Consider the following 18462-nt stretch of genomic DNA (forward strand, 5'->3'; position numbering starts at 1 on the left):
GAGCATGCAAGTAAAAGGTGTCTCGCTTGTGCCTGCAGGTCTTTTGTTACACTGGAGACAATGGCAGAATAAGTGCTAGTGAGGCAGTTTGATTGATAGAATGTTTTCCATAAAAAAATTTCTCACTGTCCTATTGCATGATTGTTATAATAGTTTAGGACCTTCCAGACTGTAAATAATAGGGTGTGTCATGGCTGTGCAAAGATTGAATTCAGGGCCTGCTTCTGACAATTTAAGATGTGATGGATACCCTTTCTTCAAGTGTAAGATTTGGTAAGTTTGCTGAGTAAGGATGTGGCTCTTTATTCATCCTGAAGCTGTGTGATATGTGCTTTCATGAAATGTTGAAGGATATCTGGGCTTGAGACCTAACTTAAAAAATATTGGGTCAGATCAAAGGTCTGTTTATTCACTTGCTGCTGCGTTTAAAGAGGAGCGTAGAAGCTGGGGATACATTAAGCAGTCCTTCTGATGGCATAGCCCCCTGGCCTGTGCCAGTGACTTGTGTGAAGATTGTATCTAGAGTGTTTAATGGCCACTAGTAAACATCCCATTCACCTTCTGTCTTGCTTTGAAGCCATTTAAGTTGTTGGCCTTCAAAGTTCAGCTAAAGAGCTGCTGTAGGGAGCTTTTGCAGTTTCTCAACTTGGATATGGCTGGGACTGAAGAGCATTGTAAAGATTGTGGAACACATAAGTGGAGACATTATACAGTAGTTTGAGATACATGAACTTGGAAAGTAGGTGTTTGACAAGCAAGGCATGTTCCTGGAAGACAAAACAAACTGTTTTGTTGGTGTTGAGTGGGTACTGGAAAGAAAGGACTGATATCTCTCAGAAGAAGGAAAGGAGAATACAAGGTCTGTTTTATGCTTCTGATTGATGGCTTTAGGGAGAGAATAGGTTTTGACACACTGGACTGGAGGATGATAGTTTTAGATAAGCATCAAAATATTTTATATTATGTTGAGATAAATTTGAATAAAAAGTCCTCAGTTTCCGAAGTTCGTTCATCATTACATCTTAATTTCTCTTAAAGCAGGGTTGAAGTATTATTTACATTTCAGTGATTTCTTCTGCTGAATTATTTAATAATATTAGTCAACAGCTTGAGTCAAAGAACTCTATATGGTTTGCTGATGTGCTAGAAAAATAGTATCAGCTGGGAATTAGCTACAATTGCAGTTAAAAGCAAAACACTGTATTACTAAAAACTTGGTATGATACATAATGGATTTTATATGTATTCTCAAATTTTCTGAAGGCAAGAAAGATTGTGAAAATCTCCATAACATGGTTTAATCTGAAGAAACTAACATGGTATGCATGCGAAGGTTTTGAAATTAATTTTCACATCACTTGTTTTGTACTCATGGGTGTTTTTATGATATCTTATAGTGTCTTATGAGTATCTTGCAAATATGACAAAACAGAACTCCTGTTTTATGGGCATCAAAACTAGTATGCTACTTCTGACCAGGGGAGTTTATGATTTGGAATAACCTAGGGAAAACAGAAATAAATACTATCTCATATCGTCTACAACCCATTTGGTATAATACACATTCTGTGGGGTCACTTTTTATTTGGGTGCGAGCATATCATATGTAACTTTCCAGACATCTGATGAGCTTTCTGAAAGGTATGGAAGTGTTGATCTCCATTGTTCCTCAGAACAGCATGATTCTTAGTCAACTGTCTCTTCTGACTCTTCAAGTTTCTTGTTAGGCTTTTGTACTGTGTCTTGTTGAGCTCTTGAGTTATGATGATTACTATTTCAGCAGTTTCACTTTAGTTTGTGTTTTTCCTTTCCTGTGTGGCTATAGTTTACATAGTCTTTCACAACTGAAGTAAACCCAAATAAACATTACACAAGGTACTGCTTGAAACCTCATCTTGATTCACAGATATCTGAGCCCATGGGCTGTGGATTACACTGGGAATTTTATTGTTTCAGGAAATACCCAGATAAGAAGTATGGTTAGATCTAAAGCATTGCGTATTGGCTTTTTGAAAAAGGGTAAGAAACACTGTATCCAGAGTCTGTCTGAAACACTTGAACAGAAAAATATTTTGTGGCATAATGCAGCTGACAAAGATAAATTGATATCTAGAAAGTTATCTTCAGTGTCCTAAAAATTCTCATGTCATATGTGACTTTATTGCCTTCTGGAAATCCCTGTGAATGTGACCAACACTGAACTACACAGGGATGATGCCCAACTTTGGGCTTAATTTACTATGTAAACATTCAGGAGAGGACAGTATAAAAACTGGTTTAAGTTCCAGAAGATAGCAAGACATTGGAAAAACCACAGTAGAGTCATAAAAATACTTGGATATTATTTACATTAATTTCTGAATGCTCTATTTTATAATTTCATTTGGATCACTTTTATAGCAACTGAGTTACTCCTGTAGGCATTACGTAATTAAAAAAGCATTACGTTGCTTATTGAGTAATCATAGGTACTTGATTTTTTTTTTTTCCATTTTTATTAACAACTCATGCACTAACTAGAAGGGAAAAGTTTACTAATTTTGTAGGAAATTGCTAATTCCACAGTCTGTGAGTACCCATTGCACCATGAAGCAAAGAAACCAATTCTTTTCAGTCTTCTACAAAAATGAGTATCTTACTTTTTCAAAAAATCACAACTTTTTCCCCTTATTTTTTAACTGGAAATATTAATTGCAATAAACTAGCATTCTGTCTCCAAATATGCTGAAATGTCAGACTCTTTACTGCCATAGTAGAGGTACATGAAGAAACTAGTTTTGCTTTACTGAGTAAACAACCGAGAACATTTTGATTATGAATATGTAAGCATCATTTATATGTGGGGTGACTGACTTTTTCCTATATGTCAAATCTATACAGATTAAGAGTCTGATGTAAATGTCAATATGAATCTAGGTATGACAGCTCTATTTATTTCTAAACATGATATACAGTGCAGTGCCTGTTTCTGTAACCAAGTGTGCCTGAAAATTAAGTGTCATATGCATTCATTTAAAGAAACAGCCTACAGTCTGCTAAAGACATCATGTGAAGAAAAATATCCTTTTCAAAAAAGGAATTTGTTACTCGGCTATTTTAATGTGAATTGTTTCTTCTTTGCAGCATGTCTACTATGTCTTTAGTAGTCAACCTGATTACCCCATATCATAAAAATTTAGTACCTTTCTACTGGAGTAGTTACTGGGTTATTGTTCATTTTGAAGGTATAATCAAGTCCATAAATTGCTAACTCTGCTGCTGAACTTAGGCCAATAATCTAAAGTCTCTTCCCCCCCTCAATGGTCCAAGCTTTTTTCCTTTGCTAAGCAGTTTAAACTGATATTTACAAATAAGTAGCATTATAACATGCTCATTATTCTCAGTTTATTACAGTTGTGTTCCAATTGCTTGGTTATGTTGAAGGTGATGGGTTTTGGTTTTTGTGTGGTGTGTTGTTGGGTTGGGTTGGTTTGTTTGTTTTTCTCTCCCGGTGAATCTACACAGCATTGTTATTTGTGGTAATTCGGCCAGCTTTGCCAAGGCCTTCAGCATGTTCTTTATAGATCCAAATCTCTTTGCAACATGGCTAGGTTGCAGTCTAGTTTGGCTCCATTAATTATATTGTTTAGTGATACCTGGAGCAGTAGCATTATTAATGGTACATGAGAAAGATGAAAATTACTTGGAGCACAAAAGCTCATGGCAAAAAATCCTTCTGTGAGCAAGAACCAGCAGGGTTCACTGTAAAGGATTAAAGGTATTGTTGAACAATTTTTGTTTAGATAGAAACTAGTGGCCTTTATTTCAAATGTACACAATGCATTTAATCTTGAAGATTAATCTTTTGGGTTTTTTTCATATTTACTGCAGGAGAGAAAAATAAGTTCAAGGGAAAAATAAATTTTGTCGATTTACTAAAATGAATAGCTGTACTGCTATGGTATTGGCTATGGCAAATGCTTTGACTGGTAAGCATGGTTAGTATTATTCTATGTGTTTGTGTGAGCATTAATCCTGATTAACCATTCTGAAAATGTGCTATACTACAGTTGTATTAGAAGAGTACCTGGTTGTATGAAAATATTAATTTCATGGTCCTTTGCTTGTAAGATATTATGCTTCAGCCATCTTAAAGGCCATTCCTTACGGGAAGTAGCTAGAACTCTGCTGATTTTGAACCTTCCTATTAGGAACTAGTTGGTAGTTCACTCACCAGCACAATTTCTCCTGGGCTCACTAACCAGAATCATTGCTTTTGGCTGAGGTATCTGGACATATTTCAGTGACTCTTCCAAAATCCACAGACAACTTTTTTTTTTTTTTTTTTTTTTTCAGATTGAAACAAAGAAAAAAGAAAGAAAGAAAAAAAAAAAAAGTTCTTTTGTGTCATTTTCCTTGGGATTCTTCAGTCTCAATGTTCTGTGTTTCACATGCTGCTGTCCCCATGTAGATGTTTATGTTCTGTGACTACAAAACTGAACGGAGTAGGAGTTCAGTTTAAAGTGATTGAGTCTGATGGTAGACATAACTTTAAGCAATGAACAGTGATGTTTCATGACTTAGGCTATCTATTTATAACATTTTCCACTATGAAAGAATGAAAACCATTCTGTTTGCTTGTTTCCTGAAGTGAAAAGTCATCTGCATAGAAATGTGGTCTTTTAGTCCAGCCATTTATCTATAATACTTTGAACTAGTACAGTGTTTTATAATGTCTGAATGTGACATAAGCTCTCACAAATAGCCTTTCAACACCATGCTGTTTTTATTCTAGCTTCTTTTTACAGGTGAGAAAACTGAAGTAGTGAGTGAAGCATTCATAACACAGTGTGCATTAGTTCTTGTACTCTTAAAGCTTGTTAATTCCTTCCACAGCCTAGAATGCTTCCATTGTCCCAGAATGCTTCAGCTTAGAGGAGAGTTTGACTTTGTTTTGGAGACAGGGAGATTTGTCTTTGTTCTCAAAATTTTCCTGGCTCACTGTGTTTGTCACTTTTTTATTTGCTCGTATATGTACGTTTTTGTTCTGTGAACTTTTTTTTTTTTTTTTAAATCTTTAGGCATGTAGTATAGTCACAGAAAAAGTTTCATCCAACCTGGGTTTAGTTCATTGAAAATCAAGAATTAATCAGGGTTAGGAAGGCTTCTTTGATCATGAATGTGAACAGTACTTTGGGTTAAGTAGTTTTTTCTCCTAGTAGTTTGTGGACTGAAGTGCCTGTTTCATAAATGGAAGTTGAAGCTTGTGGATTAAGGAATAAGTTTTGAGGAACAAAAATGCAACTGAACTACTAAACAAGCTTTTAATATAGGTGTCAATTTTTGTAATGTTTGCTGAGGAACAAAGTGTCTATTTCTCACCAAACTGAGAGTCTGAAAAATTGATCTTTGGTCACGTGCTTTTTGTGGCCATGTGCTCAAATGCCATTAGGTTCAGCAAATATTGCCTCAATGTAATATTCTTTGGCGAAACTATTTTTCATTTCAAGCAATTGGATTAGCAGTGTGAGGTTACTAAAAATGATGAGGTGTTTTCACCTGATACTGAACTGGAAGTCTATGTATAGGACGAATGGTTTCTGTATCCCTGCTGCACACAATGCTTGGCAGTCTATGCCTGGACTTCTGCTAGATTTAATTTTGCTGTATTTGGGCCTTGCTTGGCACTCAATGCTGCTCTGCAGACCTGGACAAAGACTTTTTTTTTTTTTTTTTTTTTTTTTTTTTTTTTGTGAAAGTGATTTTTAAATCTGCTCAGTGCTGCACAGTTTGATTCCATATTTTCATGGGTAATAGATTTGTATACATTATGTGTTGTCCTTCAGAGTTGAGAAGCGGCTAACCTAATTTTAGCTTTGAATGTATTCTCCAATATTCCTTGTTCACTTACATGCTTTGGATATTTGGCTGGTTGAACAAAAGAGACAGATAAATTAGGGATGCATTTTTACATGCCCTGGAGAGATGCTCCTAGAAGAAGCTTTTGTATATTTTCTGGTGGTAACTAAAAGTGGATGTAATACTGACAGACATTGGGTATTTTGCATGTTTGTCATGAACATCTAAGAGAGTGTGGACAATCTTGAAGAAGCAGAGAAGGGTAACTCAAGGGTTATATTTACAATGTAATCTCTTTGTTATAAGCATATCCAAAGCTTTACAAACTCATTGAACTCCTGCTATTGTTGACCTGCTGAATGGAATTTGAGGAAGATATGTTCACCATAAGTAGTAAATATTTTCTGTTTATGAAATTGATTGTTTAATTTTATATCCCTTCCTACTGTTAGCAAATCATCTGCATAAGTATAAACACTGTTTCACAAAAGCTTGTCTAAGAAGTGCTCTTTACAAAAATGTCAGTTGCGTTTTCTTTTTTTCTTAGAGGAAAGGGCGGACTGCAAGAGCTACAATAGTACTTATTCTGGGCCCTCTGAAAATTAGATATAACAGTAGATCTTAATAAACCTTCTTAGTTAAACAAAAACTGTGCTCACATTCTGAGAGTCAGAAGTGCAAGGGGCTGGACTGGGGAGATTTCTAAGCCAAAAGCAAGTGGTATCCTCAGGATGGTGGCTGAACATGGCTATATTAAGAGAGATGACTTATACCAGGGGTCCTGTGCGTTCCTTCTCAGGGCAATGGCTGTCCAGGAAAAATTCTCTTTTTGTCAAATTCTCTTGGCAACAACAACGAGAACTTGTATGCTTCCATTTCTTAGCCTGGTTTTGATCGCTAGATGGACTAAATTGTGCTGGAAGGGATGATAACAGAATTTTACTCACTAAAGTAAGAATACTTGGAGAGCCATAGTACATTTTAAAACCTTTATTAAACTTGCATTTTGGTTTTGTAATTTGAGTTATTTCTAATAGGGTAAGGATTTGTTAGACCTTCTATAAAGGATGCTTTTCTTGTACTCAGTTCATATAGTGATGCTGCAACCAGTTACTTAGATGGCCTTTAGCATCCATCGTGCTGTTGTATGTTCTTCTTTGAGGTAATAGTGAACAAATTTTTTATAAGGAAGTCAGCCTTAATTAATAACAGAAAATATTTTTAAACATACAAAACATCAAGTGTGAGCCCACTCTGTGTGTAATTTATCTGTGCGGGTCACTTTAAGTGTGTTTGTCCATGCATGTTTTGTTGGTTTTTTTATACTGGATCTCACTGATGTCACATCAGATTGTGCATTATGTATATGTAAGAGGCTTGTGCCCAGTAGACATAATGTACTCCTTGATTGTGTCCATCACTTCCATAAAGAGTGATCCAAGGAAAATCTATCTTGTGTAAGGAGGGAAAAAAAAATGCATACTCCTGCATGACAGAAGTATACTCTATGACTTTCACTGCCTCTTGCTTGGCTAGCGTGCTACTAAAGACATTTAGGTCAAAACAACCTTGTCAGACCTGATATGGATTATTTCCTCCTTGGTATAGTCCTCCCATATGGTTGTGTCAGTTCCAACAGTGCAAATTTCTGCAGCTTGTTATTTACTGGAAATGCAAGCATAGCTTCATAGGCAATTGACACCGAGGAAACCAGATTAAACAATATGGTGTGATGTAGACATACATATGAATGTAACATGGTATATAAGCCTTTCATCCCTTTTTTGAGTATTAATTGCCCCAGAAGACTGTCCATGTTCTATTACAAGGATGGAAACAGAGAACACTTATAGAAACTAATGCTGTGTGGTTAGCCAGCACCAGGACCCTAAGAAGTTACAAAGTATGAATAAATGTATTCCAATTACAGACTAATGCAGGTAATGGGTTTATGGTACTTAGAGGGCTGGATCCGCTCCCTGACAGCCTGCAGACTTTAGGGGCCCCTCATGACCAGCCTGCAATGTAGGCATTATGGAGTGATTTTTACTTTACTGCCTTTTCCATCAGATCATCCCCTTTCTTTCACACACAAGGTTAATTCACTTCTTGATCACATTATTTCCTCGCTGCTCTTTGACAATATAAAAATTCTGAGTGGACAGCTCAATCCCTCTTCCATCTCAGATTTGATTGTTATGGTATTGCCTGGCGTCCCTCAGAGGCCTCCAGCAGCCTTTGCTGCACTTTATGACACTTAAATGGCTGGGCTACAATTTCTCCATCTATTCACGAAATGCTGTTAATAACTCATTTCCAAAGAGGCCCTTCTTTATGTCTTGGCATTAAGGGATTTTTTATTAGGTGCCAGGATAGGTGACACACAGCCCCAGTAACCAAAGAGTTAATTAATCTGTTGAAATTTATTGCCTTTTATACTGCACTCAGTGTGACAGTCCCTAAGAGAAACAGATACTATATTTACAACCGAGCTGAAATATTCAGTAATATAGTCTGCATACTGACCCACTCCATCAGTGTATGCCTTTTGCTGGAGTACCCATTAATCAACTAAGATGGATTTGTGTAATCTGTCTTCTTTCTTATTCTGAGATTCCAATAAATATTGAAATAATAATTTATTGATTACTCTGCAATATAAATGTGTAGTAAAGGTGCCCAAGATATTTACATAGTAATGCATTTCAAAGCTTTTGGCATTCTGTAGGTATGAGGAAGAGAGAGATTGTAAGGGTGGTTAAGAGTGATGCAATTCCTTCAGAATGCAGAACACCAAGTTCAGTCTTAGCAGGATGTGCAGGTCCTCCAAGGTAATTTTTGAGATCGGTGAAGTATAAACTGTGTAACAGGGTTATAGCTCTTCTCTAAAATCTGTGTATTAAGGGTAAGCCTGTGTTATGTTATTGGCCTCTCATTTGGGTAACAATAAATGCAAGGCATTTGACTGTTTTATTTTGTAAACAAAAATACTGCAATTCTTTTCAAGTGAGACATTAGTCAGAAGATATTGGCTTCTTTCTTTTGGGCTGCCCACTGTATTGAAGTCCTGCTGTAAAGATGTGCAGTTCTATAATGTACATGACCCAGTGGGACAAAGTATGTGATGCAACTCTCCTGAGAGGTGAAATACTGAAGGGTCTGTCAGGAGAGGGATTGCAGCAGTTTCTGGCATAAATTGGAGAATTTTAGGGAACTGCTACAATTAATAGCGGCATTTTTTTTAGCCAGTGAGATGCAATATACCGTATATTTTCTATAGCACTGAAATTCCACACACCTAACCATGCTCTGTACTAGGGCATGGCATGGAGTATAAGGCAGTTTTTGTTGATTCTATACTATCTCCTGTGGTAATTTCTCACTACCTCCTTGTGGTTTATGCATGTCTTTATCACTTGAGTGGCGGATAAAAGGCCATGGCAGAAACCCTAAGCAGCTCTGCATAACTATTGAAATGTCACGTACAAGTAGAACAGTTTGCATTCATTTACAGAGCAAACCTCTTTGTTTTACATGACCTTGTACTGTACGTGGAACTAAATAAGACCAAAACTGATCAGTTTGATTTCTGTTTTTAAAAACTGCTGCATCAAAAAGTTAAGGTGGACAATCTACTTGGAATATTGCTTGCTGAATATTGAATGACCTTTGTGAGACAGTCACAATTTGCTTCTTTGTTTTCTCTTCTCATTTTCTTAATTTCTTTCTGATGATGAGAGTGGGAAGCAGTAAGACTGTGGTATTTCTGCCAGGAAAAATCAGAAGAGAAAAGTCGAACAAGTTCTTGGAGAGGTGTTCTTTAATTCCATTCAGGATTTTTGTCCTTCCTTCATAAAGGCTTCTGCCTTTGCAGACAATGGAGCAATAAGTAGATAAGATGATTTCCTGGCTGCTGTCTAGGAAAAAAGAGATCATTGTCCATTCTTTGAGAAAGCCTACAAGAAAAAAAATCTGCTCTGGCAAGTCTTTTTTCTATAAGGAATTAGAAGAACCAATCAGTATGGCTGACAGCTTGCACTTCACTTTCTGGCATGCCCTATATTTGCTTCAAAATTTCAATAGCCCATTTATGAGACTCTAGTGGCTCAAAACCCAAGAAGGATAAATTATCATAGAATTAATAAAGTAGCATTCTTATTAAGAGATTACTTATGGTTATTAGCATGACTGTGTAGGGTATGAGGTATTTATTTTTCTTATTTCTTACACTGAGGTTTTTCTCATGTATATGGATAACTACTCTATAAGACTTTCAATTTAAGTATTATTCTATAGGATAAACATGTTTATTTTTCACTGAAGATTCAAATGCAAAATGTCGTTGCTGCTTATTTTCCCCAAATCCCAAATAAGTTACCAAGGCTGGAATATCTGAGGTCTTTTACTTATGAAAATCTTCAACCTGCTTCTGGGTGCTCTGAGCTCTATTCTACCAATACCTTAGCATCTCTGTTCTACCAATGCCTTAGCATCGCCCAGTATTATCTATTTGTCTAGTATCTAACGTAGCATATTCTCGCTTATGAAAACCATGATCATGAGTGGAGTTTTGGGGTATAATTTTTTTTCCCTGAAAAGTGCAGGAGCCCTTAGTTGAATTCAGTCACAAGTGGTTTATGCAGCACATTTCAAGTCTCCATAACAATTTTTCATAGTTTTGGGTAACTGCTTGTGATCAGAATAACTGAAGTATAGATAAAATTGTACTGCACAGGATTTGTTTTCTAGTGTCTTACTGATAAGGTTAAACAGATAGTGAAGTAGAATCATTGAGGCAGTACCATAGATCATCACAAAAAAAAAAAGACAAAAATGGAGGAGGATGATGAATTTCCTGTTAGTTTGTACATAAATTGAAGAAGACTCAAAACCTACAGAAAACCAACCTTTAAAAAGTAAAGAAAACTAGTGCCTTTCTTTTCTATATTTGTGTCTATAGCACAATATCCCAAGAAATTCTAAACCTGTTGGTTGCACTTCTTTTTCTTTAGTGAAATTTCACCTATTATGAATTTGATATCAATTTTCAGGAGTGAATATTCTGTTCCATAAATCATGATGTTAAGTATCTTACAATCAAACACAGGGGTTTAAAATAAAAAAGACTTAATATGATTTTTTTAATACCATGTTGCTTTGAGTGATCTGAGGTTAACTATTGTAGGAAGAATACAAAATTAAGCTGCTTTGCAGCATGATCTGGGTGTTAACCCACAATTGTATAATGTTATTTGTATAATGTTATAAACAGGGACTTCAGTGAGAGAGATTCTAGTGATAACAAAAATGCCAGCGTAGTCCTAGGGTATCTAGTGAGACCTCTCATTTTGAATATTAAGTCATCAGTTGTTTCTTTAGTCAATAGCATTCCCCAGGGCTTTCCAGTGGTTACACGGGTTTGATATAAAAACAATTGCAGCATGTAGCATAGCAAGATGCACATTGCTCAGTAACTGTGATCCATGAGTCCCAATTAAGTTGTATATCACTTGACTGTACTGATTGGATATGATAGACTTTGGGTCTTATGGGGCATGTTGCTGCCACTGCTCAGTATAGTGGGAATTTTGGTTCATTGAGGCACTTTTTGGAATGCAAGATCAGGTCTGGTATCACATATTTATTATTATGTTAAATATTCTGGGACTGGGGTTTGCAAGCTTTTCAGGGGTATGAACTGCAAGTTTGTATAGGAATTAAAACATCGTCTAACTGCTGTTGCAGTGCAAATGTTAAACAAAATTAATGGAAACAAACTGCAGCAAACTGTTGACTGTGCAAGAAGTTATGTGAGTTGGCTGTTAGGAGTGTGCAAGGATTTGACTTGAGGAGAAGAGTCATAGCAGAGGAGTTAGCAGGGGTGGGTAGGTGTGAGAATCGTGCAGCTGCAGGTTGTCTTCCATTAGCAGATTGGTAAATTAGATTGTCAAAGAATTTGTACAGGTTTTAGATTTTGTGATTTTTGGGGATGTTAGTGTAGATGAAGGATTACTTATGCTTCTAGCCTCTCTTTGCATGTGATTTGTTGTTGGGTCAGAATCACAGCTATTAGAATGACTAAAAAGTTCTTTCAGCATTCTTAGGACATTGCAGGCAAGATCTTACTATGGACAAATGAATGGTCTGAGTTAAACTTAACCCTCCTTTATCAGGTCTGTTAGAAAAGTAATTTAGTTGAGCTTCTGTATGTTGCAGATGCTTATACATTGAATAAGAATGCAAGTGTAACAACATATTAATACCTGTCAGAAAACATGAGGACGTACTGATCAGTATACTACTGTTTCATGATGATTTCTAGAAGGCGGTGAATTATTTAAATTTCACAGATGATTGTATTTCTTGGAATATTTCCCCAGTTTATGCTCAACTAATTTCATTGTCTTCCCTACTCATATTAAAAATGTTATCCATTATAAATTCAGAAGTCTTTATATCTTCTAGTAGTTTCAGCAGTTGCTAAACTTGTGGCTTAAGAATCATTTTCTAAACAATTATTTTTGCGCAAAATTTACTATTTCTATTTCCAGATGTGTCTCAATAGATGATATTTTTATTTTTACTTACTTTTGGAGAAATTACAGTGTAGTAAGAAGTATTCCAGGTGATTGAACCCATCATTTAGGCACCAAAATAGCCTACATGTTCTGAGTGAAAATATTCAGGAAAAAGCCATTCAATGGCTTAAAGGTGATTTCTATTTCACTCTACTTCAACTGTTTTCACAATAAACCTGAAAGAAATGAAGGACATATATCTGTGTCTTTACTGTTACGCCTGTGATTAACTCCATCATGAAGTTATTTTAAATGATAGTCTTTTGGGACCATGTACAACTATGGTGTAAGGAAGTGTTACACCATCCAAAGTCAATGACAGTCATGCCCTTATGTGCCAGGCGTGACTATGGCCTCTGTCTGTTTAGCCAGACTGTATTAATATCATTTGGATAGTCCCAGAGGTTATGTTTTCTTACAAGCTGCATATTACTGTTGGCAACTTGTGACAGGTTTGTTCTAATTCCCATATGTCTCATGCAAAACTGCAGGAAAATATATCTGTACTTTTCACATCAATATGCCAAAATGTCAGGAGTCACCTCTCAGCATGAAGACCCTCAAAGATACAAAAGAAAAGTGCTTGGCATCATCCCTTGTAAATGTAGACCTGTTTGAGAAGTATGTCAGTCATTGCACTGTGTGGGAGGGAACACCATGCAATACTGTCTCATCTTCAGCATTTCACTTTCCTTCCATGTGGTGGTGCATCCGGTGTGAATGCCAGTTGTCCACGAAAATTAATGACATTCAAGGTGAGTCTGTCATTTGCTGTTGGCTTTTATTAAGATGCTGTTGACTTTTATTAAGCCATCTAAAGGTGTAGAATTGAAGCTGGGCAAGTTGTAATGAGGTACTGGAGAGAGTTCAGAGAAGAGCAATGAAGCTGGTGACAGGTCTGGAGCACAAGTCTGATGAGAAGCGGCTGAGGGAACTGGGGCTGTTCAGCCTGGAGAAAAGGAGGCTGAGGGGAGACCTGATTGCTGTCTACAACTACCTGAAGGAGGTTGTAGCATGGAGGGGGTTGGTTTCTTCTCCCAAGCAGCAAGTGATAGGACAAGAGGAAATGGACTCAAGTTGTGCGAGAGGAGGTTCGGATGGTGGGATATTAGGAAACATTTCTTCCCGAAAAGAGTTTTCAGGCATTGGAACAGGCTGCCCAGGGAAGTGGTTGAGCCACTATCCCTGGAGGTGTTTAAAAGACATGTAGATGAGGTTTTTAGGTACACGGATTAGTGCTAGAGTTAGGTCAATGGCTGGACTCAATGATCTTGAAGGTCTTTTCCAACCAAAATGATTCTATGATCTATGACCCTGTAGATGATATCTCAACAGGTATTCACCTTACATAGGTTTAGTTCTTGTATTTATTTGTAAATTTTGATGGATGCATCTGAACTACTTTTTCTGGTCTTTCTTCAAGATACAACCTTGTAAGTTGGTGCTATGTAGAGTTACGTTAGATCCCTTTTGGAAAGAGAGGAAAAACCCAACTGAGGTTTTTATTTTGTTGTTATGTTTCTCCATGGATCCCACCAATTAAGAATACTTTATATTACATTAAGTTTAGAAAGTAAAACTGAAAGGCAATGTGCAATATTTAATTGTGTGTCTAAATAAACTAGCAGAATCAAATTATAGTTTATGTTGATATAATCAGGAAACAGAAGTTGAATTATACCAAACGATGACATCCATGAACTTGACAGAAAGCTGAACTGTCACTTAAAAGTCAGGACTACACCTCTTAACCTCTAAATGTTATCTGTAGGTCCATTGTGCGTGAGGCTGTTTGGTTGTTTGTTTCAAGGTATGGTTTAATTTTTTCTTGAAAACAATGAGAAAGTATAAGGGAAAAGTAGTGTTGTGGCTGTTTAACAGAATTATTGATTGATAGAGCCTCTTCTTAAGAAGCTGCTTTTTAGGGTATAGAAGTTCATCTAAATACCAAGTGTGTTATCTTTCCCAGAAATTTGCTACTTATGTGACTAAGGTTTTGAGTCTTCTGCTCATAGGATCTGCTATGCTAAAATCCTCACATACATTTCATGTTGTTGTGGCAGTTGCTCATCCCCCTGAAATTTGGAGCCTTCAATAGGGCAATTGATGGCTCCTTAGCACCTTTTGTGCCCCATTGTGCCTGTCCCAACATCGAGGGTGGCCAAGGTGCTGACAGTCACATCATCCCCTATTCCAGGGCAGGGTGACTTCACCTCCACGGGGCAGGAAGGGTGGGACCCTCAGTCAATTGACAGTGTCCTCAACAAAGGAAGTGCTCAGAGAAGCTGAGAAGCTTCTAGGCCATGTTGTGATGCCCACAGCCGGATCTGACCAGGCTACAAAACTGAGTCACTGCCAAAGACTCCCTTCGAGTGGTATTGTCAGAGCAGCGGGTCTGTGAACTGGAGGCCTCCCCTTAGACTGGAACACTGTCTAAGGACACTTCCTGGGATTGAGAACGCCTCATCTCCTTGTCTGGATGAGTGGTTATTTTTCTCTACTGGATATATCCTTGAATGAGTCCTCGCCTAACCCAGGTGAGTGATTATTTCTTCTGAGTACCCTGGAGTGAGAGGCCTCTGGTGGTGTTTCTTGTGAGTGTATGCGTGCACGTTTTGGATCCTTATTATTCTTATGTTGTCATACTCCAGTAATCTCAACTGATATCCAAACCTGTATTTTATGTTGTTGGAGTGCTAAATAATTGTATAGACCCTGTTTCTCGTCGGTTTATTGGCTATACTTTTCTGGCTAGAATAAAGTCTCTTTTGGAACTTCTTGTGTGCCTAAAATGGACCTTTGGGGTGCCTTTGTGACACTTTTGGATTTGTTGTTCTTAGCTATGGTAATAAAATTCTGTGTTTATTTTGGGAAATGGCAATATCAACATGAATACGTTCTGGCTGACTGTTTTTCCTGCACCAAGAAAATCCTAGAAACTAGGTATAGTAGGGTATAAAACACTTGACAGTAATTTATGTAATGTTCCTCATTCATTTAGAAATGTTGAAATTTGGATTCCATTTTGCCCATAGTTACTCTTGCTGACTAGCACTTTCTTGACTTTATTTTTGTCAAATAAATGCCTTACTTTGACGTACTGCTTATCATCATCGAAGTTGGCTTTATTCAGCTGGGCTCTGTGTGTAAGGAAAGATTGTATCATCTAGTAATGTTAGCATTATTAATGGGAGCATTGTTAAGATTCAGTAAGCAAATCATCTGAATCAAAGGAAATTTACAAAAGCTTATTTTAATATTCAAAGCATTCTGATTCTCTGGGCTCTATAAAAGCTTTCTGGCATTCTTTTATTTAACAACAATAAGGATGAAGTCAAGCTTAGACAAAAAGCAAAGTAGTGTTTTATTTATAGATTTATTCCAAAAAGTTGTATTTTGAAAAGCTTGCTATTAGTAGAAAAGCTTGGTGCTGTATAAATAGCACATGTTTACAGAAAACCTTTTAATGCTAGATCATTTTAAAATTAAAATTCACTGTATTTCAATGCAAGAGCGACATAAAACTAAGTATCATTTAAGTCCCATTTTGGCCCGTAACATAAATTTTACCTGCAAAATATGTTTTGTTTTGAATGTTTCTGAATATTTCATAACTTTTTCACTGAAAAATGAGTGTATTTTTATCAAATTACTGTTTGCCTTGAACTTCCAGGACAAAATTGTTACGGGAAACCAAGTGGAGTGTTTGTGTGTGTGGTGTGGTGTTTTTTTTTTTTGTTTTTCCCCTCCTGAGTTGATATATTTTCTGAGGAAAAAAAGTAGTGATGTATAAGCTACTGTTCTTATTGAGAGTGGTGGTACTTTAATATTCAAGAGAGAGTTCTGACTAAGGATCTTTTAAATAATTTGCTGACATAAACATTCATAATTAGCATTCATAGCACCCCTATGAGTGCTGTGGCAGAACTGGTTAGAAAACTGCAACTGAATACTTTTATATCAAAAAATTCAGCTGTTTTAAGATCAGTCTGCTTCACGAAGTTTTTGTTTTCCTGAAAATTTATTTTGAAAAATGAGATACTTGGATAGTGGCAACATCTTGCTGTGGTAGGAAAGATTTAGATTTTTTAAATTCATTTATTTACTTTAAATTTTATTTATTGTGTTGACAAGCACAGTCTGCATTAGAGGGAGAGATTCAAGGCAAGGAAGTTTCTTCTTGTACAAATGGATTTGGACTTGTTCCTGTATGATGTTGTAAGAGATGGTGCCTGTGGCCTCCCCTTCAAGCCTCTGCATTGATAAGTCAGTGTAACTTTGGCTCAGACTCCAGATAAAATCTGAGTTGTGACAAAGTGTCTAAACTAGAGCTACACAAGACAGGAAAGGTAAAATTGCAGAGAGGTAAGATAGCTGAACCGGATTAAAAGTTCTCAGGGATTCAATAGGAAAACCACTAACATGGAAAAATAGAAAGAAAAATTTGCTTTGGCAGATAGGAATTCAACAACATCTGGGAGCAGCCATTTCAAGAAGCAACTGAGACCAACCTTTCCCCACCTGGCTGAAGACTGCCTTGCTGGAAAACCCTCATTGTTATTGAGGTATGATGACAATATTAATGCTTAGTGTCATAGCTCATCTGTCCTAGCTGTCCTTTGTGTGTTAGTCAATAAATATCTATGTTAGACTTCTGAGCTGCTTGTAAATGGTGCCTGAGCAAAGCGATGCAGAGAAGGGAGAGTTAGAAAGGCAAATTAATAGTTTGTGTCCATAAAGCTAAACTCATGCTTATCCTTCCCTTCCCTGCCTTCTCCCAGAACAGGCTGCCCTTATCCACACTACGTATTGAGAACAACCCCCGTCCTGTGTTAGACCCTCTCATGGTCCACTCAGTGGTGGACTCGTGATGGTTCGTTTACCTTGATCTCAGAGTGCAAAATTAAGACAACCAAAAAGCCAAGGGGTTATGATTCAATCAAACAGTGTTACTTTATTATTTTGCCCGTAAAGCGGCACGTGATAGAGAGAGAGTAAGAAAAAGAAAAGGGAAAAGAAAAGGGGAGAGTAAAAGTAAAGATGGGAAGTGAGGTTGCATTTACCACCAGTAGAGCTTCAGAGGCGTCCCTCTGGTCTCCGGTCCTGTAGAATCCTGCTGGTCCTCTGTCACAGTTTGGGATCCTCAGGTAAGAAGATCTCAACAATGTCCATTTGGGAGTCATCTCTTATGCTTCTTCACCCCCCCTCACTCCCACTGTTTGAGGTCAGTCTCTGCCTTGATTTCGCAATCCAGGCTTGTACTGCTCAGGCTTGAAAGATTTCTTTTGCCAACACTTACGTGGCCAACATTCAGGGGTCTTTCTCTGGTCCATTGGGTGACCTGAGGACCCTTGGTGAGCTTCTGGGCATGCTCCTTTTCGTTGGCCATTGTTTGGGGAAGCAGGTGGGGGACAGGTGTGACTGAGGCTGCAGGTGAGAACACATCTTCTGGATGGCAGCTATTGTCCCTGGGTCGAAGAGACCCTCATAGCAATCACTTTCAGGAGGTGGGGGCTGGTTTGGCTGAAGCAGCAGATGAAGTCCACACAGCAGCCATTGTAAGCACCAGCCCCACCCCCTGTCGGAGAAACCAGTGCAACACAATGCTTCTCCTCGGGCCTCTCTCCAAGTCATTGTCCATGCGTTCTTTCTGTCAGGGCCTCAGTTCTCTCAGTTCCTGATGACAATGTTCAGGCAAATACTGCTCTGTCTTTGGACCAACTCTTACAGAACCCAGACCAAGCCTGTGCGTTGCCTGGGAGAGCACTACTTGCCATGGCATGAGGCCATAGTGGACAACATGCAGCAGCTAGGTAATATAGACAACTATAGGTTAGTACTCAATCCGGTGCCTTAGCTGTGTTCTATTTGCTACTGTGGATGTAGCCCTTCATTCTAAGCATGATTTACTCTCTTTTACCACATTTTTTTTATGGAACTATTTCAACGGCAACTTAATTTTTTCCTGATGTGTGCACACAAGTTTGCACCTTGTTCAAAATTTTCCTTTTCTCCATCCGTGTTCTTGCTTCCCAGTTCTCTGTGG

This window comes from Nesoenas mayeri (assembly GCF_963082525.1).
Source record: "Nesoenas mayeri genome assembly, chromosome: 2".
In the NCBI taxonomy this organism is placed as follows: domain Eukaryota; kingdom Metazoa; phylum Chordata; class Aves; order Columbiformes; family Columbidae; genus Nesoenas; species Nesoenas mayeri.